Source organism: Arvicanthis niloticus, chromosome 3, assembly GCF_011762505.2.
Source record: "Arvicanthis niloticus isolate mArvNil1 chromosome 3, mArvNil1.pat.X, whole genome shotgun sequence".
Lineage (NCBI taxonomy): Eukaryota > Metazoa > Chordata > Mammalia > Rodentia > Muridae > Arvicanthis > Arvicanthis niloticus.
The window spans coordinates 51,785,535-51,812,493 of record NC_047660.1 but is presented as its reverse complement, the minus strand read 5'-3'; the positions used below and the strand labels follow the sequence as shown (position 1 = coordinate 51,812,493).

At 43.9% G+C, this 26,959-nt stretch overlaps 1 long non-coding RNA gene across 1 annotated transcript in view; it reads left to right on the top strand.

The window, feature by feature from the left end:
• Positions 1-26,518, top strand: part of LOC143441581 (uncharacterized) — a 28,869-nt gene extending 2,351 nt beyond the window's left edge. The window contains exons 2-3 of the long non-coding RNA XR_013109142.1: positions 7,203-7,304; positions 26,398-26,518. This is a non-coding gene — a long non-coding RNA (uncharacterized LOC143441581). The remainder of the gene's footprint in view (positions 1-7,202; positions 7,305-26,397) is intronic.
• The last annotated feature ends 441 nt before the right edge of the window (positions 26,519-26,959 follow it).

Here is a 26,959-nt window from a genome sequence, read left to right as displayed (position 1 = left end):
GAGAGAGAGAGAGAGAGAGAGAGAGAGAGAGAGAGAGAGTTCAAATCCAAAGGCTTTGCTCCAAGCCAGACATGTAGTTCATATGACTCATAGGTCACATGTCACTTTAGGGTCCATCCAACTGCAACATTTAGTGTCTTCACCATCCTTATGTGCTTATGTGCTTATGCCGCTAATACTGTCTAAATCATCAGGGAGACAGCAAGCATCCTAGTCCTAGGAACACAAGTACACAAAAAATAACCTATTTGAAATCAGATCTGCGTGACCTTTAAACTCCACACTCCCGTGCCAAAGTTCTTCGCCTGGAGAACTGGAAGCCATGAGAATGTGAACTATTTTCAGACCTCTGCTTTAATTCTTGATTGTCGAGGATGGGGGGGGGGGGGGTGCGCGTTAGGGATGAAATCACTTGAGAGATCTGTTTAAAATCCTTGTCAAAGTCTGTTTCACTGTGTTTTTATACTCTAGGCCAGGTGAAATTTTAGGAATGTCAGTATGTTTCAGCAAACAGTCTAGATCTGGAGCAGGCTGACGAGGAACATGTGGCCACCACGGAACACGAAACTTGTTTCTGTGAGTTAGTGCAGAGGTTCCCAGCAGGTTGGGCAGTCTAGCCCTGGCCTCCTGCCAATTAGAATTCGATATTCAAGTGGAAGGAGAAATGCTAGGGGTCAAACCATGTGACAAGGAAGGGGTCCAGGGAGTTAGGGGAGAGGAAGCTAAAAAGTAATAAGTATGCATGGAAATGCCGTAAAGAATTTCAGAGTGGGCAGCAAAGTAACTGTCAGTTTTCCTCTGCTTAGAGGGCACTAGTATTCAAAACCTGGGGAAATACTTTGGTCCTCACAAGCACATACGCCATGCAAAACAAAACAGATGTGGCAGTGGTGTGAGACAGAGACACAAATGGACTTCTCTTCACACACACACACACACACACACACACACACACACCCCTTTCTCTGCTCTTCTTCCACCTCCTCAATACACTCAGGACACTGCGTAGGACAGAGCCTGGGTGGGAAGCACGGGGTGGCAGGCTGTCTTCTCATCTTTCTGCTGATGCTCCTGAGTTCTGTGACCTTATTCAAGTCACTCATCCTATGCCTTTCCACCTCAGATTTCACACACACACACACACACACACACACACACACACACACGCATGCACATATGCCTGCAGGCACAAACACACGCATGCATAAACACATATACCAGCAGCACACACAAATGGTCATATTTCATCCAGGAGCTTGAGGGTGTTGGACCAAATGGCTGCTACAGTCCTTTTGGGGTCTGGAATGTTGTGACACAATACCTTTCCCATCTCTTCTTCCTTTACTTCCTATTCTATGTCTCTCTGACATGAAAGCAGGGCAAACATTCACGCATATGTGTGTGGAATCTCTCTGTGTCTGTCCCCCTCCCTCTGCCCCCTTCTCTCCCTGTCTCCTTGAGCTTCCCTCTGCTTCCGTTTGTGTTTTGAAGCAGGATCTCACCCAGGCTATCTTTGGACTAACTTGGCCTCTGGAATGTTGGGTTTAGAGGTGAGTACCACCACACTCAGCTTCTCTTTCCCCTCCCTCCCCCACTCAACACTGTAGCACTTTTCTTTGGCCTGTGGAGGGCACTGTTTCAGAGGCTAAGGAGCCAGCCGCTCTGAGCCTCTTTAAGTGCCAGCATTCTGCCAGGCATGGTGAATACAAGGGCACAGGGGAACTCAGATACTGGTTTCTACGAGTTTGCAAACTGTGGATCTCAAGAGAAACAAAGGAGCCTTTCCAAGGACTGCCTAAATGAATCGCTTGCATGTTTGAAAGGTGACAGTCTCAGGGGGAGCTTCAAGCAATAAACCAAAGCAGCAACTGTCAGAGATACGAAGACCCAAGAGGATTCCAGGGGCCTGCAAAGACAGTGGTGCATGCCAACTCTGTGTGTCCAGTCACTTCATCTTCCTCCTGGAGAGGACCACCAGTGCTATCTGGTAGAGCTTGCCGGGTCTACAGAAATATTTAGTGTCTATGCAATCCACAATGGACCCAACGGCCATGTGGTGACTGAGCACTTGAAACATGTTGTATCTGACACACCAGCCTTCATAATTCTCTAATCATTTATGTTTAAATAATCACATGAGGCTGCCGGGCATCGCAAGGAGCAGTGTAGACAGAGAACATTAGAAAGATGCTCACGAGGCAGCAGATGCTCTAAAGAGGATAGAACATGTTACATAGAATAGAAATCAGATAATATTCTATTCGATATTGAGGGACTTAAAGGCAACAAAATCTGAATCATGGAATTCTTTTAATTGTTTTTGTTTTATGATGTATATGTGTATGGTATGTGTGTGAATGTGTGTGTGCATGTGTGTGTGTGTGTGCAAGTATACATGACTACATATACAGTCACCTCAGTGTCTGTGTTTGCCCTTCACCTCTCTTGTTCACTGATACATGCTCTGGCCCATGGACTTCCAGAACTCTATGTAAGATCTTCTGTAGGTTTTAGCTCAGAAGTGGGAGAATATATATATATATATATTTATTTACTTATGTGACTAGTCATTTTGTCTACATGTATCTATGTGCACCATATGTGTGCCTGGTGCCTGTGGAGGTCAGAAAAGGGCATCTGATTCCCTTTTAACTTGAGTTACAGGCTGCTGTGAGCTGCTATGTGGGTCCTGGGAATCAAACCTGGGTCCTCCAGAAGAGCAGCCAGTGCTTTCAGGTGCTGAGCTATCTCCCCAGCCCAGGAGAGTCCTTTCTGAAGATAGATAACAAGTTTTTTTTTTTTTAAAGGAAGTGTTTTGCTTGGGGTTGAATGCTAATTGGTCATGGATAAAAATAGCTTCCATTTGATTTTTCTCCCTTTCGTCTTACCTCAAAGTGACAGATCTTCCTATGAGAAAAGAAAGGGGGAGCGTTCTGAGAGAAAAGGAAAAGTTAGCTGCCTTCACTCTCAATGAGTTCAAGTTTCCACCTGGGTCGTGTAGAAATGATCAGATTGAAAATTTATACATCCTTTTTGTTCAACTATGAGAGAGGGGTCTCAGTGGAGTGGAGAGGGCTCTATATGCCTCAGTCTTCAAGAAAAGGTAAAAAGAAAAGATTCTATGAAGATGAATGGGGCTAATATCCTCTCCAGAGCACTGTCTAAGAGGACGTTTGGAGCGGGCTCAGCCCATAAAGTGTTTGGTGCTCAAGCAAGAGGAACTAAGTTCAATCCCCCAGAACCCTAGTAAAGAGCCTGTAGTTCCACCACTGGGGAGTAGAGATAGGAGAATTCCCTGGGCTTGCTGATCAACCACCCTGACCTAGTCAGAGAGCTTGAGACCAATGAGAAAGCTTGTCCCAAAAGTAAACAAGAGAGAAGGCTCTTGAGGTGCAATACTGAGGTTGACGGGCCCCCACCCGCCTGTATCTACATGTGCTTCAAGAAAACATTTGATAGAGCCTTTCATTTCAGCATTCTAGACAAAATTTAGAAATCTGAGCTAAATGCTGATGTTGTTAGGTGGACTCGTAAGCCTTTGGATGGCTCAGAGAAGTGATTAATTGATGACTGTCAACCTGAGGGGAGGTTTTCACACCGTGCCATAGAACTGTCTGTCCTTGGCCTTCTTCACTACACATTCCCCTGATTTAGGTGGGGACAGTGATGACGTGTTCTCTAAATCAGCACATGACAGGCAACTAGGAGGGACAGAGAACAGATGTTAGGCCCTGAATCTGCTTGTAAGGTCGGAGACAATGGGCCAGCTTTGCAAATTTTGCAACGTGGAGTTCTTCTCTATTCCATGTGGAGAAATAAAGTTGAGCTCCTGGAAAGATCAGCCAATGGTGCAGGAACTCTGTCACGGAACTCTGCTCTCAGGGTACAATAGAACTGCTGTCACCTTAATCAGGGTAGCTGGGACTACCCACATTTACAAAACTGGGCCTGCGGATGTACCCTCATACAAGAAAGGAGTGGGAAGTCACTAGACCTAAGACTCCACCCACTCAGGCCCCTCTGACCTCCTCTCCCAGCTCCTCTCCCATGTATATAACCATGTTGTGTTACATGTGGTCTTGGGAGATGTACACTTATGAAGGCAGAAGGAAAGTTAACTGAAGGGGGGACTATCTATGCCATCTCATGTAGTATGAGATATTTCAGTGGCACAGGTATTTTGGTATCATCATGCTTCTGAAAAAAAAAATGCCCTATAAACTCACTCACTGGTTTGCCAAGCTGCGCTTGGATGGTATTGCTCCTGTGGTCTGCCTTGGGTGCTTTTTTCTGGGAGTGAGTAGATAGATGTCTACTCACATCTCCACAGGAAAAGTTAACACAACTAAAGCCTGCTCCAGTGACTCCACTCCACAGCCAGACATGGGCACTACTGTAGCCAACCATCCAAATACCTGAAGGCAGAGGCAGGAAGATCTCAGAAAGTCCAAAACCAGCCTGTCTATACTGTCTATACCAAGCCAGCGAGGGCTACACAGTGAGATCCTGTCCCCCAAAACCACCACCAACAACAACAACAACAACAACAAAAAAACATTAGCTACCACAGTTTCCTGCAATCAGTGCACCAGAAACAATTTGACTCCTGGTCTTGACCTGTCCCTTGCTTCTTGTTAGGACAGACCATACTGACTCCACAGCACCTCTTCTTTGTCCTCCATTTTCCTGAAAGGAATCTCTAAGTCTAAACCTGTAGCTAGTTACACCCACAGTATTTAGCCTCCTTCCTGGAAAATGTAATTCCTTCAGTTTGCCTTGGAGAGACCTAGCAGGCCTTCTGTCCCAGTCTGGAAGGTCTCAGACTTGTTGTAATAGATGTCTCTGTCCAATGCACTCTGCATGATCTCTTATGGCAAGGTTGCAGGCCCTTCACACTGTGACACTGTCAGGGACAGCTTTGCTTATACACTGAAGGCCTAAAATCAGCCATAGGCCTAAAGTCGGCCTGCTAGCACAAAGTCTTGGGCCTCTGTGGAAAAACACTGAACAGATGGCTAGAAGCTATTGTAAACAAACAGCTTTGGTAGATAGTTGCCAGGCTCTAGTCATAGACCTTGTAGATAGGTGACCTTGGTGGATGGTACCAACTTAGATTAGCACAAGTGAATCATAGGCGGAGTCATAGTGTCCTGTCCCCTGAACCTTCACCCAGCTGACACACTGTTCTGGAAGATTTCTGTATTCCCCCTGAACACCTACGCTCCTGTGTCATCCCCTTCCCCACATCCTGCCTTTTTATGTATATAAGCCCTGTGTGAAAAAAGTAAAATGGGTGATTTGATCAGCCTATAGACAGATTGCCATTTTTTGTGTCTTTGCCTCTTCCCCCCCACCCCGCCGCTCTCTTTCAGGTGACCTCCCCGGACCCCTGTTTAATGCCCTGCTGGACAAGAGATAACACTAAGACTCCTGTAAGACAGAATAGCATTTGAAGGGATCAAAACCATGTAACACAGACACTCAAAGAGCAGTACGCCATGTTCAGCTTATTATGAACAGGAATGTCATGAGCTCTTGGGCTTGTTGTCCAGGACAGTGAATCTATCATTGTTTTAGTGACTTTTCCGTTACTGTGATGCAACAGACGATGATGCAACCATGACCAAGGCAAACTTGTAGAAGGAGGGGTTTATGTGGCTTATAGTTCCAGAGGGAGAGGAGTCCATCGTAATGGGCTGGAGCAGGGTGCTGAGAGCTCACCTCTTGAATTACAAGCACAAACAAGAGAGAGTGAACTGGAAGTGGGAGAGGGTTTTTTTTTTTTCTTGCTAAGCCCACCCCTAGTGATAAACTTCCTCCAGCCATAATTCCCAAACCTCTTCAAACAGCATTATCACCTGGGAACCAAGTGTTCCAATTTGTCAGTGACCCCACATGCCCTACCCCATCCACCCACCCAAGACGCACAGCTGCTGGGAAGACAATTGGCATGAAATAAAGAATGAAACTCCAAGCAGGACCTTTTTTGCAGGCACTGGGTCATGTCTTCCAGGGACTGGCCTTGTAGTTTATTTCCCTTACACACTTAAACACAGTAGAATTTGTGACCTTTAACCTTTACAATAAGAATGAATTCTATTGACTAATAAACAGAGTTCAGGGCTAGGACATAGAGGAAGAATCTGTGATAAGCATGAGGATAGATTTTGCTTGTGGAGGATGCAGAGTACTTGGGGACGCCCTTCATAGAGATGTGTTCTATTCACCGAGAGACAAAGCTCAGGATGTTGGGGGGATTCAGCTGGAGGCTGGCTCCTAATGGAATAGCAGAGGGTTACCAGGTTGTTTGACCACATCACTCCAGCATGCCAGGTGACCAGATATCATTCATTTCTTTCCCTTGAAGAAGATAGGGCCTTGTGATTGACAATCCTGGTTTTCCCAATACTTCTAAGCTGTTCTTACTATACAAATCCATGAGCTTATGGGGAATAGTCTGTCATACCCCCACAATCATTGAGGAAACAACTATCTCATTTCCTCTGTACTTATTAGCTTCTGCGAGGTACCATGTAGGGAAACAGTAATAAAATTAAACTCCTTGGAGAAGAAGGGCTAGCTGAATTAAGAGGCTTAAAAACAAGCTAATAGGTCTGGGGGGTGTAGATCCCTTAGCAGAGTGTCTGCCTACCAAGTACAAACCTTGGAGTCCATGCTGAGTACTGTATATAAACTGAGTATGGTACTTGGGAGCTGAACACAGGAGGATCGGCAGTTTGAAGAAGTCAGTTTTATCTATATAGCAAGTTTGAGGCCAGCCTGGGACACATGAGACCTTGTCTCTGAAAGAAATCAAAAATAAAAACCAGTGAAATCACACAAAGCCCGACAAGTTTGGATCTTTAGCTTTCTAACGTCCCCGCCATTATCTACAAGTTTGCGGGCTTGCTGTGAAGAAGTTGGCGTTATTCTATTAGATAAGGCTGGAAGCTATAGAAGTCCCATTTCATACAATCATTACCAATTACAACCATCTGAGACTGGGTAGAACAACCTTAGGACATTCTGAAGTCCCTGTTATTAAAGAAGCTATCAAAGAAACTGTTCCCTGTAATGTTATAAAGAGTACATGGCACCAACTAGGAAATCTTTCAGGCCCTTTAAACTGCAAACTTACAATGTTATAGCTATACATCTGATTTAACTACAGTTATTTCCCCTTCTTCTCATCTACCCTTTAGAAAATATATTATGAAGAAGATACAGTCTCTTTTTAAGTTTGCAAGGCCAGCTAGAGAAAAATTGAGGAAGACCAGAATAATTCTTCTTTGAAGATACAGCTGGTAAGCATCTTCTGGGGTGTCCAAAATTCTCCTCTTCCTTTCTAACAACCCTAACCCCCACCCTAGGTCCCTCGGGTTCTGTGAAGTATGACTTCAACCCTGTACTGTTATCAGACTCGGTATGACAGATCATTTTGTCTTCCAAGCCTTCCCCCTTCACAGATGGGAAGCAGTCCAGGGCACTGTGGCCAATCTGGTGGAGGGGGCCTCTCTTAGTCAAGTCCCTGAAACCCACATAATGACCTGATGGGCTCCAGCTAGTCCCAGGATGAGAAGGAAAACCAAAGAAAGAAGAGATAGTGAAGCGAAGTCTGTGAGATGCTCACACATGCCTCGTTCTGTGCCAGCCCACAGCTGCCCTGCTGCTGGCCTCTCCCCCATCCCTGGGTCTAGGTCTCTGATGTAGCAGCTCTAAGGGATCTTTCTGCCTCTAGCTCACCCCTGGTTGTCTTTCTCAGATGAGCAAACTGTCAGTACAGTGGTAGGTCCCTCGAGAATCACATGATCCCTTGTTAGAAAAACTCATTCAACTCTCAGACTGGAAGGTGGATTTTTTAATGTAATATTTACATTAATTCTTTGACAATTTCATACATGTACACAGTATATTTTGATCATATTCACCTCCCACTTTTCCAGCTAATTCCTTTTATATCCACCTACCACTCTTGACACCCCCCCCCCCAATTTTGTGTCCCCTTTTCTATTTTGAGTAACCCACCATGTCCAACTTGTGTTACTAGTATACTCACTGGTATACTGGAGTGTGGCTGACCTTTCAGGATCCCATTCTTTAAAGAAAATTGACTGTGTTTGTCCCAGAAGCTGTCAACTGTCAAGAGCTACTCAGCTAGGGCTGGGACTCACGAGACCCCTCCCTGCACCATACTGGGATGTTGATTGGCTTGAGCAATGTGGTGTGAGGCCAACCATGGCTGCTGTGAGTTCATGATGCAGAGGTCTGCCATATCTTGTAGAGATTCTTTTTAAAGTTTTCATCATTATTATCACTATTTCCTAAACACACACATGCACACACATATATATCATATACATATATATATAATATACATACACATAAATATTATATACATAAGCACATACACATATATACATACACACACATATACATGCCAGTCATAGAGCACATTCTAGAGAGAACCTATAATTTATGATGGTGATGAAGCCCAGTCACAGTGGATCCTTACACATAAAGACTTTGACTGTAGTTTTAAGTTTTCCAAAGTATCAGCACTTAAGTACCATGGTTCAGGCCACAGGATCTGAAACATGAGAAGAAAGTGTGGGCAGAAGCATGGAAGAGAGCCCTGAGATGGAAGTCATTGTCTCATGGACAAAGAGAGTTTCCTTCCCTGGAAGTAACTGGAATTCAACAGCTACCTCTCTGAGCCTTGGTTTTCCGGATTCTCAGCCAACAACAGATTATGGACAGTATATTTGGGAGGAGGGGATAGGAGAAGGAGAAAAAAGAGGAAGAGGGCAAGGGGGAGGTGTTAAAGGAGGACCAGAGTCTACAAAGGTTGAACAATGATTAGGAGAATACACAAAGTTAATAAAAGCCAATGGGCTGAGGCCATTTAACACTGGAGCAATCAGCTCTTCACAGCCCAATGGGCTCCAAGGGCCCAAAGCAATGACGACATCCACAATAAAGACATCAAAGCATTCTTTGAAAAATTAGATAACCACCCAGATTCTTAGTCACCAAAATCAGAAAAGATCCAAGTATTTTTAAAAATATGTTAGGAAGATGTTTTACATGCTTTCTTGTTTTATAATTTTTCTGCTTAGAGAGAAAACGCATCAGAGAGCAGGGTACATGACTCAGTAGCTCAGGTGCCTAGCCTGGACCAACTCCTGGCTTTATGCTAGTGCATACTTGTAATCCTAGCAAGGTAAAGACATAGAATCGGGAGTTCAGAGTCCTCCTTGGCTATCTAGAGAATCTGAAGCTAGCTTTGGTTATATGAGGTGCTGTCTCAAAAATAAATTAAGATAATCAAACAGATTTTAAAGAAACAGTATCCCTCCGGTTGTCTAGAAGAATCACCAACATAGAGGTGCACACTCCCTTATGATGGATGATGGATGAATATACCAGAGAGATCCAGAACATTTAAATCTCCACTTTCTATGCAGTCCTGTCTTAAGGAGAGAGAAACACAAAGAGGGATGTTTCTCTGTATCAATTGCTATACTCTAGCACAATTAGTCCAAGTTTTTAAAAAATTCATATTAGTCTCATTGTCCAGAGACTAATCAAAGCACAGACATTTATCCTGTCGGATGAGGAGGGTGAATGCCCTCTGAGGTGGGTTGGGAAGTGAGCACAGCTCAAGGAATGTGCTCTAACTGGAGCAAAGGCAACCTGGTTTAACAAGGTCCCTCTTGGAGGAAGGATAAACATTACAAAACGATAGAAGATGGGCCAGGAAAGCCCCATCCTCTGTCCTAAAGCTGCCACTTCTTCTGGACATGTCACACCAGTTCTTTGTAAGGGAACTTGGCCACCCATTGCCCCTAAGTGATGGAAGATAGTCCTTCAGCAAGAGAAAGCCTGTCACTGAACGAGAAATGGGCACCTTGTCTAACATTAGTCAATGGGTAGTTAATTACTAGCCAGTGAAGTAGACTGGCATCAAATATTGCACTCAGCAGGTAGTGGACCAGGCAAATCTTTCTCCTGTGTCAGAATTGGAGTTGGAAACTGTGTGATTTTTGTACTGTCGCTATGACCAAAATGTCTGAGAAAACAAAGGAGGAAAGATTTTGCTTTTGAGGTATCATTTTTGAGGTCCATCGTTGTCAGGAGGGGCTGACATAGTTTATACTATGGCAGTTAGAAAGCAACGAAAAGGGAACATGAGGCTGGAAAGACGGCTCAGTGGTTAAGAGCACTGGCTGCTCTTCCAGAGAACCCCGTTCATTTCCCAGCACCCACATGGTAGCTCACAACTGTCTGTAAGTCCAAGATCTGATGCCCTTACACAGACACACATGCGGGCAAAACACCAATGCACAAAAAGTAAAAATAAATAAATTATTTTTAAAAATAAAACAAAAGAAAAGACCAGAGCAAGCTATAGCCCCACCCCCCCCAGGACATACTTTCTCCTCCAATTAGGTCCCACCTCTCACTGCTTCTCAATAAAGCTATCATATTAACACTCTGTCTACAGTGATTGATCCATTGATTAGGTCACAACCCTTGCAATCTACTTGTCTCAGGAAACACTATCGCAGACATTCTCAGAGGTGGACTTTATAATCTAGGTGTTTCTCAATCTAATCAAGTTAACAATATCAATCATTATGAAAGTTGTGGAGATAACTTCCTGCCCTCACCCAACCTCAGAGACATGGTCTTCAGTAAGTAAATGCCATGGTCATGATTGCTAAGGTCTTATATTCCCTGATCAATGGAGGGGGTAGGCCAGGAAACCCCAGATCTGGGGGGAAAAAACACTTCCAGGCAGACAATGCCAAGGCTAAATGGTAGAAGAGAAATAAAATAAGCAGAAAAGAGAAGACAGGACAAGCTGTGGAGGGAAAAACAATGTCAACAGAAACCTGGCAAGTGAAGCATAATCTGTGTGAGTGGATGCAGAACTCGGGGAAAACAAGAAAGAAGTTCAGAGAGACAGGAAGGGATTGTAAACACAGAGTAGGGCTAGCCTTTACCCTTGGGGAAAAGCTAAACCATTAAAGACTGTTAAGCAGAAAAGGGATATAACTTTTATTTTCATTTTTCTTAAAGACAAAATTTCAGAATAAAGATGGGAAAGAAACAACCATGGGTCAGGACACCTCGTGCAGAACCCTGAAGCGGGACAGTGTGACATGACAGACAGATGGAGGTGGGCACAAGAAGGAAGGAGGAGGCCTGAACTAGGAGTAGAATCCAAAAGAGATCTATCACTGACTGGATTTGAAGCCAGAGAGGGGTCAAAGGTCAGTTCTAAAGTCAGTCATTCAAAGGACAATAAGTCATTCTGAGATAAAGAGCAAAGTAAGACAGATGTGAGGGGTGGACAATAATTCAGATTGACTTGGTGTCTTAGAACCTGTGGAGCTTCATGGAGCTAGCTCAGCAGGCCAGTGAGTGAGTCACCAGACTGTCTGGACAGGGCTACTAGACTGTGCGGAGCATGTACCACTGAGTGCTCCTTCCTGTAGACTGTACTTCCGCAGCCACCTTCGGAGGACCCCCAGCTCTACTCTTGTTATCTGTCCAGAGTGCTCTCAGTTCACATCCTCTCAAAGAGGAGAATTCTCTAGTCATAGACTGTTAGAACCATTTATTCAGCAAAATTTAGCACATTAGTGTGTTCCAGAGACACTGGAGTGTGTAAGGAATGGGGCATGGTAGCCCACTGAGCTCTGAGTTAAGGATTTTTATATTCCTTTAGAAAGAAAAAGAAGGAAGAAAAGAAAGAAGGCAGGAAAGAAGGAAAAGCTTCTTGTGGTCCCGCCCCTCTTGTGATGTCATTGTTATGTTTCTCCCCTTGGCTATTACCTCACTTTTTTTTTTTTTTTGGTCCGACCCCACTGTGAATCCTGCAGAAACAAGACATCTCTCTATGACTGTAGGCTCCCTTCTCATCAGGATGTCTGTTAGGACACATGATGGCCAGAGAGAAAGTGACTTGGCACCTCATGGTCTGATACAGTGGGAACCTAATTGCACCTGAGGATATCTCACCACACTCAAGGGAGGATTTGAATCTGAAGACACGGCTACCAGGATAAACAATCTAAGCCCTGCCTATGTGTTCACAATATGTCTATTCACAAGAGGGCTGGAGCTATGTAACACCTCCTCCCTCCTGCTCACATCTTCCCCAGTGCCTACTCTTAAAACCCTGATGCAACCCAGGTTCACTCAACAGCAAATCTGATTTGGGGGGCGACAATTCTAAGTTGAATTACATCACCTTCTCCTTAAAACTTCGCTATGGCTGCCTAACGTGATGGGGAAATTCACCTCTATTTCACCCTCTGCTCTGCAGGTCTACAGTAGGCTCTGGCTCTGCCGGGCTTTGTCTCATTACACACCTCAGCTTTATTTCCATCCTGATCATTGGTACAGGACCCCAAGGACCCTGGCAGCCTGCCTCCTCTTTCTGGAAAGCACTTCCTGGCCAGGACAACCTGGCTGGCTTTTGATACCCATAACTCAGTTCTAGCACTGTGCAGGATCCTGACACAAAAAGAAAACAATGCTCTCTGATATACATTTTTAACTATCTTTCACAGGCTTAAGATTTTTCTAGAACTTTCAAGTAGCTGACAAATTGAAAATTATTTCAAAACTCAGGCCATCACCTTCAAGTCTTTGTTTTAACTTATAATCAGAGCAGAATCCATTTTCCTCTCTAGACCTTAACAGAAGCAAACATATCAATGGCCTCTCCACAATCCATCTCTTCACTCAACTCATTCTTATTTACATGAATTGTTTATACTTGACATCTTTTGACCGAGCGTATGTTTTAAAGTCATTTTTTAAATGAACTTGAACTTACTGATCCTTTTCATTTAACATGTTAATGTTAGGGGCATTGATTTTTCTTTATAAAATTGTTGTTAATGTAGCAACAGACTACTGGGATTTTGGTGTCCACTCAAGGATACCAGCTCACTCACCAGCTTTCTGTAGTTCTGACTCTGCTCAGCTTAGAGCCCATCTCCTCACAGAAGCCTCCGGTGACCCTTTTGCCTACAATAGGCTTTCTGTTGGGGTGTAGCTTAGAGGTAGAGCACTCGCTTAGCATTCATGAAACCCTGGGTTTGATCACCAAAACCAAGCAGCTTTCCAGCCTTGCACCCATTCAATTCCTTTGCATCCCACTCCTCAGAGTTAGCATTAATAGCACATCTATGATTCTCAGTGATCTTACATTGCTTTTAAATTAGTTCTTGAGTCTTACACTCGAATCCCAAGTGGTAGCCCTGTGAGGACATGTCCAAACTCATGTGACACTTTGACCACAGCACCTAGAATAGGAGCTGATAACTAAGGTTCTCGTCTGAGCAGGAGTAATTAGCTCATAGGTGGTTCTTGAGCCTGTGGGCTCCAAAGGATGTTTGGTATGAACAAAAGAAAGGGAGGGGCAAATTTTGGATAGAGCAGGGACTGGAGAGATGGCTCAGTGGTTAAGAGTACTAGTGTTCTTCCAGAGGTCCTGAGTTCAATTCTCAGCAACCACACGGTGGCCCACAACCATCTGTAATGGGATCTAGTTCTCTCTTCTGTGTCTGAAGACAAAGCACTAATTTACATTAAATTAAAAAAATTTATAATTGGATGTAGCACTAACAAAAATAAAAGTCTGAGAAAGGTAACTGAAGAGAAGCTGAGAGTGAGGCTCGGTGGCGGATACTTGCCTGGTAAGAGTGAAGTCCTGAGTTCTATCCCCAGCATCACATAAAACCAGGGGTGGTAGGGCATGCAGTAATCCAAGCGCTTGGAATGAAGGGTGTGTCTTAGTTAGGGCTTCTATTGCTGTGACAAAATGCCAAGACCAAAAGCAACTTGGTGAGGAAAGGGTTTATTTCAGCCTACAGTTTGTGGTCCATCATCCAGAGAAGTTGGGGCAGGAACTCAGACAGGAACATGGAGGCAGGAGCTGATGCAGAGGCCACGGAGGGGTGCTGCTTGTTCTCCATGGCCTGCTCGCTCTGCTTTCTGATGCAGCCCAGGACCACTTGCCCAGGGGTGGCACCACTTGTCTTTGTCTCGACCCTGGTACATCAATCATTAATCAAGAAAATACCCCCAAACACTTGACTACAGCCCATATTTATGGAAAGATTCTTGATTAACGTTTCCTCTTCACAGATCTGTCTAGGTTTGTGTCAAGCTGACAAAAACTAGCTGGAATCAGCAGGAAGATCAGAAGTTCACAGTCATCCATGAATAGGCAGAGAGAGGTTGAAGATAGCCTAGATTATGAGACCCTTCTAAAGCTCGCATGCACACACACACACACACACACACACACACACACACACACACACGTTACTGAGAAGGCACAATTAGAGAAGCAAGATTATTATTAAAAAGGTATTTTTTTTGAAAAAGCAAAGGAAGAGACTGGTCCCGGGGAGTGGACATAGTCTCTGGTGATGATGCAGCCAAGCATCCATGTACATAGTCTCTGGTGATGATGCAGCCAAGCATCCATGTAAAGCAAAGAATGTCTCCGAAGAATGTCTTCTGCCATTATCTACAGAGGTCAGAGGTCACTCTCTACATCAGCATACATAGTTTCAGTGATCAATTGTGTATAGGAGCCAGATGGTAGGGACTGAAATTTAGATTGGAGCATGATGGGAGCCTTGGGTGGAAATAATGATAACAATGACTCAAGCCATGCGGTCGTTTCTAAGGGGACATCAGTCAAGAGAATATTGCTTTGAACTGCAGATTTGAAGATGTTTAAAACATAATGAAGAACAGTCAAGACAAAGAAAGGTAAATAATTAAGTAGTGAATCATTTGTATTTGATGAGGTGGAAACCAGAACTGCAGTGGAGAGCTTAGCTTTGAACAAGGTGTGCACTTATGCTACTGTAAAGGGTGGGAAGACAAGACAGTAAGAAGTGGGGAGTGAAAATTAATGGCACCCTTTCTGACTACTTCACTCTTTTCCCTGGGGAACTGGACATGAGTTTATCTGTTAAGAATGAGGATGGTGGAGCTATGGGATAATAGTTTGTCAAAGCAAAGCTTCATCCATCTTGTGTACCAGGAAGTATTTTTGACTACTTTTTGATTAACAAAAATCCATGATGACCAAAGCGCACAGAGGTCCCTGTGATCCGGGCAAGTAGATAATATGCAATGTTATGGGATAGTACAATAAGTTACATAGTGTAGCAAGCACGTGAAGCTCATCAGAAAGAAGATGACGAGTGCTGGGCGTGGGGAAGTAGAGAGCTGGCTACGACTTTACATAGATGGAAAACTAGGCTGTGTGTGGAGGCAAGAGTTGACTATTGTGATGGAGTTAGCCAGATAGGTACCTGGAAAGAGAATTTCAAAAGGAAAGGGTGGGGCAGCTGAGATGGCTCAGTAGGTGAAGGAATTTGCCATCAAGCCTGATGACCTACATTTGATCCCCAGAGTCTTCATGGTAGAATGAGAGAAGGGACTTGTCTTCTGACCTCCACATAGGGGTATTTCTCACACACACTCCCCCCTGTCTCTCTCTGTCTCTGTCTCTGTCTCTGTCTCTGTCTCTCTCTCTTACACACACACACACACACACACACACACACACACACACACACACAGATGCACAGGCACACATGCAACAGTTTTTTTAAAAAAAAAAAAAAAGAGGAAAGAATAACATGTTGGAGTCTGTGTGAGAAGAGAGAAATCCATTTCTTGATCCTTCTTGCTTCTAGAACTTCCAGAGCCTTCCTTGCTTCTGCCGCCTTCCTTGCCTTATGACCCCTCCTTAGATTTCTCCAGATCCTTGCTTCTGTCTTTATATCTCCTACTTTTATAGTCAAATCTTTCCCTACCTCCCAGAGTCTGAGGCAGGAGGATTTTGAGAACAAGACTACCCTTTAAACATATAGAGACCTGTTATGAAAGTTAACAAAATGAAAAAGAGCTGAAAGTAAACAAACAAACAAAAAACCACACACTATAATTAAGTATAGGTCCCCAGCCCCACCTTCAGGCATGTGCAAACTCAGAAGATAAGAACTATTCCTTTGAGGGTAGCTGCCAGGGGAAGGACCACACTGATGACATACATAAAACTTGTCTTAGCAAAGCCATGAAAACTGAGAGAAAAAAGGGATGAGACTGGGAGCCCATTTACTGTGGGTCTGTAGGTTAGGAAAGAGGGGTGTGTCAGGAAAGCAAAAGCAGAGACATGAGAGATGAGAGAAAGTTTGGGTGGGGGATGATGGATTTGCTGTTATCAAGTTTCCTGAAAAACAAGTGACAGCAGTGTCTTCTCGAGAGAGAAGAGTTATACTGTGTGTGGTCTTGAGTCACCTTAGGGCCAGGGAGATGGATGCTTTCTACTTTTTAGTCAGTCTAAGACCCCAGTCCCTTAAAAAGGGACTTTCCATCTCAATTAAAGTAATCTAGAAATTTCCTTCATGGATACATCCAGAGATTTGTTCCCACTAAACAAATTTAGATTTGCTAAATCTCACCAAACTGACATGATTAAACATCACACAGCTCAAGACAGTAACTTAAAACATTAGGAAATTTCTCCCTTGCCTCCTCCCTTCCTTCTCCCTTCCTTCCTTTCTCTTTCTTCCTTTTTTAATTTTTTTTTTTTTTAAAAATCAAGTGCATTGTATTTGAGCATAAACTTTGTAGATGACACCACCAAGTTGTAAATGGTTGGATAGCCCTTGCACAGTCTTTTTCACATTCTGCTGAGGACAGGACAACGCCAGCCATGATGGTGCTAGGATTCACACTCAAACCCACACTCATCACTCTAGTCTTATACTACCAGGGAAAAAAAATTTGGAGATAGAGCAGTGTCCAGTGGGGTACAGTGGTGAGAGTGGCGTGCAGGTGGAAGCAGATGTCCATGATGCAAGTAACAGACATCCTAATTTGTTACACACATCCTAATTTGTTACAGGGTGACTTCCTGACAGAGCTTGTCTTTTTGGCTTTAGTTTTTTCAAAGTTGAATGTGGAGGACGGGGCATCAAATGTATTTGAGTTTAAATTACTGAAAGTTTTATACTATCTGCTTTTAGTGGTGGTTTTTTTTTTTTTTTTTTTTTTTTTTTTTTTTTTTTTTTTTTTTAGAAAAAAAAACGTTAACACTGGGAAATTTTCCTCTGTTAGTTTGGTATTCCCACAAGAAATTTTTCTTCTAAAAAAATAATAATAGTGATAATAGTAACGATTTTTCTTATTTTTCTAAAGTGGACTCCTTGGACCACACCGACTAGAACAGTTGTAGAGAAAAAGATCAGGGGTTAGCTTGAGCCCTCTTGGGTTACGAACACTGACAGGGGACTTCAGAGAAACCTTCATCCAATTTTTGCCCCAAATTAAATCAAGAGCATTGATAATTAGTTTCTATCAAAGTCATCTAGGGGGAAATGAAAGAAACTGAAAAAGCCATAAGCCGTCTTTACTTCTTCATTAATATTTGCTCCCAGGTGCGGGTCAAATAAACCACACTCACACTTTTAAATGAGCTGCCTTAAAGTTGATGAATTGTTTTTCTCTTTGGGTTTCCACCACCCGTGGAGCTGGTTATTCCCAGGGGAGCTCCCTCTTTTACTTGAGGCTTTAGTCCAACAAAGAAAGCCAAGCTCCATTCCCTAGAAAGTGAACCCCATTTGTTTTCAAAGTTGTCCCCACTATATAGCCAATTCCAAAAGGGTTTCCTGAAGAAGTCCTCACAAACAAAATTCCTGGCTCTCACGGACAGGACATGAGGCTGATGGGGAGGGTGGCTTTCAGGAAGTCACAGGCTGGAGCCTGGAGGAGCTGCACACTCACAGCTGACGTGACCAGAACTCTATTGATTTCCCCTGTTTGAGGCTTCCTTCAATTCCATGCCACTCCAGGAGAACCCGTAAGGGAGAGAATCAGACAGGGTTTGAGGGCCCCTAGATGCTCACAATCTGGGCTCTGGAGGTCTACAGAGAATCCCACTGCTTAGTCAATTCAATGTTATGTGCATGAACAGAGGGTAGAGGCCAGGGACAGAACTGTAGAATTGGGGGCGATGCCCGAAAAACACAGAGGCAAGGGCGGTCCAGCTTCCAACAGTAGTTTTCCAGTACAGGAGCACTGTGGAGCACTAGAAAGTCTTGCTACACTACAGGAGAAGATCCCGTAGGAAATACTGATTTGGTCCCATCAGATAGATATGGTCAAGAACAGGAGCCTAAGGATCAAACCTTTCTTAAATAACAGCAGTTTCCTACAACAAAGGTCAAGGTCGTCTGTTGGAACACAACACCAAGGGACATAGTACAATGTTTTGTGCTCAATTAAAAAAAATTGCTGGACTGGTAAAGATGAAATATACAACAAAATGGGGACAACAAAAAAATTTTTTTTATAAAATTAATGCCTCCTAAGTTATAAAGATGAGAGCAACATTAGAGAAATGAAAAGAGTAAAGATGTGTATAACTGCCTGATAATACACACACACACACACACACACACACACACACACACTCAGGCATACTGAGTGGTAAATGCTTTTAATCTCAGAACTTGAGAGGAAAGATTTCTGTAAGTAGGCAAGCCCTGATCTACATGGCTAATTTCACCTAGGCCGAGCTACGTCATGAGATCCAGTTTCAAAACTAAAAACCAAAGCCCAGACCATAGCGATAACGATGAGACGGGGCAAGACGGCGTAAAGGTCCTTCATCTTTTATTCTTGCCGAGGCCACTTCAGGTACCGTTGGATCTCCTTGACGGAGAATCCGATGGAAAAATGACCCAGCTCTATTCTAGGAACCCAAGGTCAGGATGTCCTCGCTAACTAGCTTAGCCTTTGTTAACTGCTTGCTTGTGCAGAGCCTCCTCCAGATGACCACTTAGCTTCTGTTAAACTACTTCCTTCAAACTGCTTATGTAAAAAGTGCACCTCGCAGCTGCTGAGTGAGGTACCTGGATGACGTCTCTGCTCTTAACAGCAACAACAACAACAAACAACCCTGTGTTCTGGACACTCCGAGGTCCCTGAACACTTAGGTGTGGTCCAGTAGACTGCAATAAAGACTGGCTATACACTGTGTCTGAGTGGCCTTGTCTGGTGAGTACCCCATAACAGTAGCTTGGATTCAAACCTAGAACTCACACTCTGTCGTTTAAATGTTTAAAGATTTATTTAGTTTTCTGTGTATGAATGCTTTGCTCACCTATATATACCACACTTATGGAGTAACCAAAGCAGTCAGTAGAGGTCACTGGATCCCCTGGAATTGGAGTTGCAGATGGCTGTGAGCCGCCATGTGGGTGCTGGGAGTCAAACCTGGGTCCTCTGCAAAAACATGTGCTCTTATTCAATGCGCCACCTCTGCAGCCTCAGCAAACACACTCTTAATCCTAGTTTTATAGTACCAGGTGACAATCGCCTCTAATTTTCCCTCTGCTCAATTCTCTGGTCACTTAAATGCTTCTACTCATTCCAGTCTACTTCAACACTCACTGTTGGCACACCGTATTTTACCGATGAGTCTCGAGCGCCTATGTAAGCACCACATTGTAGAGAGAGACTACTGGCTTCGCTGACTCTGGACTGACTTACGGCATCTGTGTTTTCCTTAAGCCTGGCAAATAGAGTTCTAAGAGATGTCAGTCAAATGAATGGTTATCTAACTTTTAACTGGAAAGTCTCTTGGTGGCTGGTAGTGGACTGGGAACAACTTGGGTTCCACACAGCTTTCCTGTGCTCTTACTACGGAACATTCCTGTGTGACGCTGCAAAGCCACCATACTTTGGTGTAACAAATTGTGGACTTGTGTTAGTGAAGAAAATGGGAACTGGCTGTGGAGACAAGGAGCAGCCATGAAAAGGAGAGCCGTATCTGGCAGATGCAGGGCGGGCGCTGTCAATAAGGCAGCCAGGCATTGTAGATACAATTGATTCCATTTGAGTGGTCCCAGGAAGCAGATGCTGAGACAGAATCCAAAGCACTGGTGAGGTGTTCCAGCATCACTCCTTCCCAGGAAATGTAAGTCCTCAGCCACAGTACTGCCTGTGTCTCCTGGCTCTGACCCTTTGCTAGGTGACAGTCCCAGGACAGGTCATGAGGGCCTTAACCTTAAATCTCTCTCTGTCTTTAGGAGGCAGGTAATCCATCTCCTTTGTGACCTTGACAGGCCATGTTCTTCAGCATAGGATAATACCCAGAGGGGCTTCATATGTTGAGTTTGGAGAGTCCAGGAGGGGTGTGATCCTGTGTCCCCTCCATTAGCATTAGGTAAGGCTGGATCCTCACCACCTCCTAATGGCCTTAACAAGGGCCCTTATTTGTTTTGATGAGGTGACAATCTAATTCATGTATAGGAAAAGAGATTTGCTAAAAGAGAAATGACTCTGTTGCTAACTCTGCCTACAAAGAAGGCATTTTACGTGACTGCAGAAGAGTTTCATTTGCAAGCCTCTAACTTATTTGAAATCCATCTTTTCCACGACAACAAAAGTCTTAAACTTGTAAAAACGAGATTCTACTGAGCTAGTCTTCCCATAACTGAAGAATTTTTATTCTAAAATCCCTTCAAACCCCATCTTTTAAATCAAGCCTCCCCTAACGTTTCCAGCATCCCAAGATTAATTCTTTGGAAGGTCTCTTGTTCACCAAATCTGTATTTCTTCTTTCCCAACCAATGTGACAGCCATTCATGCAAGAAGAAACTATTTCTCACCAGCAGGCTCAGAGAGGGCTGCCTACCCACAGCAAGCCCCAGGAATCTCAGCTATATCATAATGTAATATGAGTGTGTACATTCTGGCCTATGTGTGATAGCATGCTCTGTGTTGTACTCCTGGGGTTAAAGGTATGTGCCACCACTCCCAGCTCAGGCAGCTTTAATACTAACAACCTTCAGAAGGGATCAATGTAGCTGACATATAATAGGTTGCTCTTCACAGCAGCGGGCTGAGGTAAGATAATGAGTCTGATCTCTGTCTCCTGCTTCCTCTAAGAGTAACTCATGCCTATAGTTTCCTTTCCTGCCTCCTTCATTCCCTAAAATGTCCCCCAATCACCTAACAAGGAGACAAGGGTCCCTCTGGCCAATATCTATTTTAACAGATAAAACATAACTTTGGCAGATAGAGGAACAAGTGAGCTGATACCAGTTGAATTAAAGCATCTATTAGCATATTAATTAGTATTAATACCTCTAGTGAGGTATGTAATTATCTACACCCTACATTATAAAATAGTGTCCAAAAAAGCCCCATTTGTTCTCTGAATAGGCAACTTTGAACATAATCCTGTTTCCTTTATATAAATGCCAATATTTATTCCAAAGAATGGTTGCTGTCTGTATTTTTCTGACATGAATAGCAAGCTAAGTGCTAGCTCCATCTCACAGGTGAGGAATGTTGGGAGAGAAAGCAAATGAAGCAAACCAAACTGTCCAGAGGCCAGAGCAGCCTTCCCTTCCACTAAGCAACACTGCCTTGCTAGTGCAGACTCATCTCCTACAGAAACAAACAGGCGAATAACTGGAAATGGGGACAGAAGGAGGAGGAGCAGGAGGAGGAGGGAGGGGAGGAGGAAGGAGAGAAGAGAGGGAGGGAAGAAGAGGAGGAGAAGGAAGGAGTGGAAGAATCGAGAAAGAGAAAGAGTGGAGGGAAGACGATGAGGAGGAAGAGGAAGAAGAGAGGAAGAGGAGAGCAAACTTTCCCCAAAGCCCACATTCTATCATACCACGAGGCCTAGGAGCTTGGACAGCAGAACACCTCAACTCTAGCCTGTTGGTAACATCTGATACTTTAACTACACAAAAGAATGAAAAAGAGGCAAAGGGCCGTTCTGACTGCGCCGTGTCTTCCAACCAGTGACTTCCTCACTGGATATGTAGTGTCCAGAGCCCTATATTCCCCCACCCTGGCTCCCCACCCTGCTAGTGCTGGGGAGGGCTCTGGGTAGGTGGAGCTGAGGAAGGAGAGGAGCCTCTCACCAGTTTCCAGTTCCTTCTTGCTTAATAATGCATCCCAGGCATTGTGTTTCGGGCTGGTACACTGACATGACTACGTGGGTTATTTCCAGGCCTGGCTATTACCAGTGAATTCAGTGACATTAATATGAGTGAATGCAGGAAAAGGGATGAAATAAAACATATCCTATTGAAGGAAATGAGGGCTCCTTAAGAAAGGAAAACACACAGAGGAAGGACACGGGCATATCAGGATACAAATAGGCCCCTGGGGAGCCGTGGATTCCACAGGCATGATGTTATTGAAGTACTTGATACTGGAGTAAGCACCTGCAGAGATGAATTACATCCTTGTTCAGACCACTAACGTTGGGTACTGACATCGCAGGAAGCGCTTATGGTATATTTCAAATCCCTTGCCCACTACATAAATATCCAATAAATCAATCAGTGATAAAGGACACCAGCTAAAAGGCTTAAAATGTAGAACAAGCCACCTCCCCTCCTCAGAGGAGCCTGCCACCTTTAATTTATTAGGGGTTTCCTAGTCACTCACACCTCCTGCCCTGGAAAGGCGAGATGAGTGATTAACACCTTCAGTCCTGGAAAGTAGGCGTTGGGCATGGCTTTGCTAACAGCTGTTTTTTGTTTTTTTTTTGTTTTTTTTTTTTAAGTCATCGTTTGTATATATTTATAGGGTGCATTACGATAATTTAATATGTATGCACAGTGCATTGTAATCAGAGTAGTAAGCACTTCTGGAAATTACTAATCCCCACCTTCCTCAACCCTCCCCCTTAGCTTAGTTGTAGAGTTACAAAGGAGGAAATCTTTGCTTCTGGGGAGACAGCTGGGGTCCATGTTTCCCCCTTTTAGTCATAGTAATATCTCATGTACACAGAGTAGATTTTCTTTTCTTTTCTTTTTTTTTTCCCATGAGACTCGCCTAGTGTTACACGGGAACATGGGATTCGAACTCGGAGAGTTGGTCACAGTCCGCCCTCTGGCCAGAGTGGATTTTCTTATGATTGCTCTGTAAGTGGGAAATCGGAGGCATTAAGGGAGTCTTCGTGCCTCTGATACAACAGATAACATGAAAGCTCTCACCAAACACAGCATTGATCTGGGATGAATCTGAAAGGAAAGTGACTGTTAGGAAACGTGCCCCAGTTGTGGTCCATCTTCGGGTGGCAAAACTGGACGTCTGTCTTCTTCCTCCGTCTCCCAAGCATTTTGTCCAAGGACATTGTGCTGAGCGACTGTGGAAGGTCTAAGCCCCCCAACTTCCAAGTATAATAGGAATTGAATGTGTTATCCTGGGCATGTCTGATGGGGTGTTTGGAGGTGAGATGAACATTTGACTAGGAAAAAGAGGAAGATCGGATGGTCCTTTTGGAGTGTGGGTGGGCTTCATCTAATCAGTTGAAAGCCTGAGAGTAAAACAAGGTCCCCATAGACAGGATCTTCGAATTTGCCCATCTCCAGCTGGGACACCAGTCTTCTTCCTCTGGACACAGACTGGAGCAGACATCACTGGCCCTTCTGGGTGCCACCTTTCTATCTACAAACATGGGGACATCTCACCCTCCATAGATCCAAGAACCACTTTATTCTAATAAACTTGTCTTGCACTCCTGTTCCTGTTACTTGTTTCTCTGGAAAGCCCTCCTTAATCCAGAGTCTAGTGTTTACACATTTTTCTCTCCCATTGTTTCTATATCTCCAAAGCAATTTTTTAAAACCATGCAATTTTAAGTAATACATAAAGAAAACCTAACAGAATTAATCCCACCAAGAGCATTAATTTTTCATTTCCAGTTTAATTTTGATATTTCTACAATCACATAAATCTCAAGACACTCCAAGACTATAGGCATCAATATCATTTATGTAAAAACACACAAAGCCTTGACTAGTTCCAAAGGCATATTTTTCATGTGTTTAATGTTATTGCATTGAAAATGAAATTAGTTTCAATTCTATGCCCATGCTACTCTTTAGTGATTTTTAAATTAAGAAAAGCAAAATTCTTTAAGTTTGTGCATAAGAAAAAGATATGCCAGAACAAAACCTTGTTGAATATTTTGTGATGGGAGACTCCTGGAGAATGACAGTGGCAAACACCATCAGATGCTGATCCAGTCCATCCTACAGTCCTCGCTGATGCTCTGGGTTGGGCACTACAGCCAACTCATTTTGGAGAAAATTAAGAGTGTCTGGAGGGTGGTCACTTGCAGAAGGACACAGAGGCAGGCCCTGGCAATGCTCATCTCTATGAAATGAGATGCTGTCTGCACGCTTGAAGAGTCACTGTCAAGCCAAGATGGATATCCAGGAAACCAACCCAAGAGTATATATGATTAAGCATTAAATCAGAGTGGTATTTTCGTTGACTTTCATCAATTACAGCAAGTCTCGTCTGACTTGTTCCATTTTCAGAACTGAAGTTCAAAGTTGGGAAATAATTCACCCACACAGTTAGTGGCAGACCCAGAAAGAAAGCCCTGAAATGATGGTCTGTGTTCCTAATGAGGCATAAACACAGACATAGCTCCAGCCTGAGAAGCTGTTTTGAGGAGGTCCAAGTGAAGGCTGTACCACCCCAGTCCTGCCTGCCCAGATGTTCAGGAACACAGACTAAAGTGATTCTAAGGGGAAAAGCTTTTGTTTGACTGCTTTTATGAAGCCTTTTGGAAATCAAATTCTCTTTATGGGCTTCAGCATCAGGGATGTCATCTCCATAGAACACCAAGAACTAAATGTTCTTTAATAAATATGGGCCAGTGAAGGACTGAGGTAGTAGGGGAAGATAAATTGTGTGTTGTAAGAGACAGGAAAAAAGAACAGAGAGGCAGGGGGGAAAGAAGCAAAGAAGCAAAAGGAAAAGAGAGGAAAAATCAGTTTTGTTTCATTCAGTGTTATTTTAGATGATGTCACAGTGTCTTAATTAGCTTGCTATTACTGTGAGAAAACACCATGATAAAAAGTAACTTAGGGAAGAAAGGGTTTAAATCAGCGTACAAGCTCTCAGCTAATCATGAGTCCATCATGAGGGAAGTCAGGGCAGAAAGTCCAGGCAGGGACTTGGAGGCAGGAACTGAATGAAGTAGGAGCCATCGAGGAACTGCTGCCTGGCTTGCTCCTCATCGATTGCTCCTCATCAATTGCTCAGCCTGTTTTCTTATACAGCCTACAGCCACCTGCTGAGGGTGATACTGTTCACCTGGGCTGACCTGCCTCATATCAATTATTAATCAGGAAAATGTCCTAAAGACTCGCCTAGAGGCAATCTGATAGAGACATTTTCTCAACTGGGGGTCTTCTTCCCAGATAGCTTTAGTTTGTGTTAAATTGACAAGGAGACAGAGAGAGAGAGAGGGGGAGAGAGGGGGGGGGGGGGGGAAGGAAGGAAGGAAGGAAGGAAGGAAGGAAGGAAGGAAGGAAGGAAGGAAGGAAGGAAGGAAAGGGAAAGGAAAGGGAAGGAAAAGAAAGGAAAGGAGACACATAGTACGAGAATCTTCTTTTCTTAATTCTATGTATTGTGTGGGTTTGTGTGTGTGAGTGTGGTGCCCATGGAGACCAAAGGTGATGTATCTCCCTGAAGCTAGAGTTCCAAGTGGTTGTTGAGCCCCTGATGTGGACACTGGGAGTACTCAAACTCAAGTCCTCTGAAAGAGCAATATGCACTCTTAACCCCTAAGCCATTTCTCCAAACACAAGGTAAGAGACTTTTCTGAGGCCCAGAGTTTATCCTAGGATCCTTGCTTACATTCCTTAAACAGAAACATCAATAACATTTCAAATGATGAAGTTGAGATTTACTTGCTCAGGGCCACTGAGATCTGCACCCAGTTCGGGGGATTGGGATGTAGTTTCCTTGGTAGAGTGCAAACAAAGCCTTGAATTTGGTCCTCAGCACAGCATAGTGGTAATCCCATAACTTGGGAGGTGAAGGCAGGAGGATCGGGAATTCAAAGTCATCCTCAGCTACAGAGCAAGTTCAAGACCAGCTTGGGATATAGAAGAGCCTGTTCCCCACAAAACAAAACACACACAAATTCAATTCAGTCTAAACCTACATCTGGAGGTCTGGATCTCCATACAGAAGCATTTCTACATTCAAGCTTCATAGACACAGACCCCCCCACCCCCATCCCCAATATTCCCAGGTGCCTTTCTCAGTTTGACCAACAAGTGGTTCCCAAGCTACTTGAAGTTCATCAAGTTCACAGGCTCTGAGTTAAAATTCTTTTCCCATTGAATTTTCATGTAACTGATAGCTAAGACTGCTGATCCAAGCACAGGATTATATTGAAGTAGAATTAATGTTGATTCCAGAAGAGTCCTGCCAGATTTCTACAGCACTTGAAACTCCCCAAAGGATGTATCAGCGCAATAAAACTGTGTTCCTACTGCTGTTCTCTGTCTTTAGGCACAAGAGGATTGGGCCAGATCAGTGGAAACGGAGAGAATCAGTTGGCAGCTCTGATTGCCCCCACTCTCTGAGCAGAAGCCAAGGTAGGCCAGCACCTCCAGGTCCGAGAACGGGAAGTCCCACTGCCCCGAGTGTCAACAGTACCATCAGCACTCCCTGGGGAAATAAACCTTTATTTCAAGTATGAACTTGACTCGAGGTATCTGAAGATAAGAATTGTTCTGCAGCCAGCGGTGGGACTCTGAGAAAGTAGTAAGACTGAAACAATTCTGCTCAGGTCTTCAGAATTAAGAGGAACCAGGAAAACCAACAGAACAAGCAGTTCAGGGTGTTGCAGCCAGGCAGGGGAGCTGGTGTGTACGGACTCAGGGCCAGGGCCCTTCTTGTTTTCCTTCCAGTTTAACGTTTTTATTTATTTTGCAGCACTGGAGATTTGAATCCAGGGTTTTATGCACATTAGGCAAGCACTTCAGCCTGAAATATGCTAGCCCATTTCAAGAATTGAGTGTGATCGTCAATTGACTAGGCAGCAAAAAGCATCACCAGTATCCATGTTGTT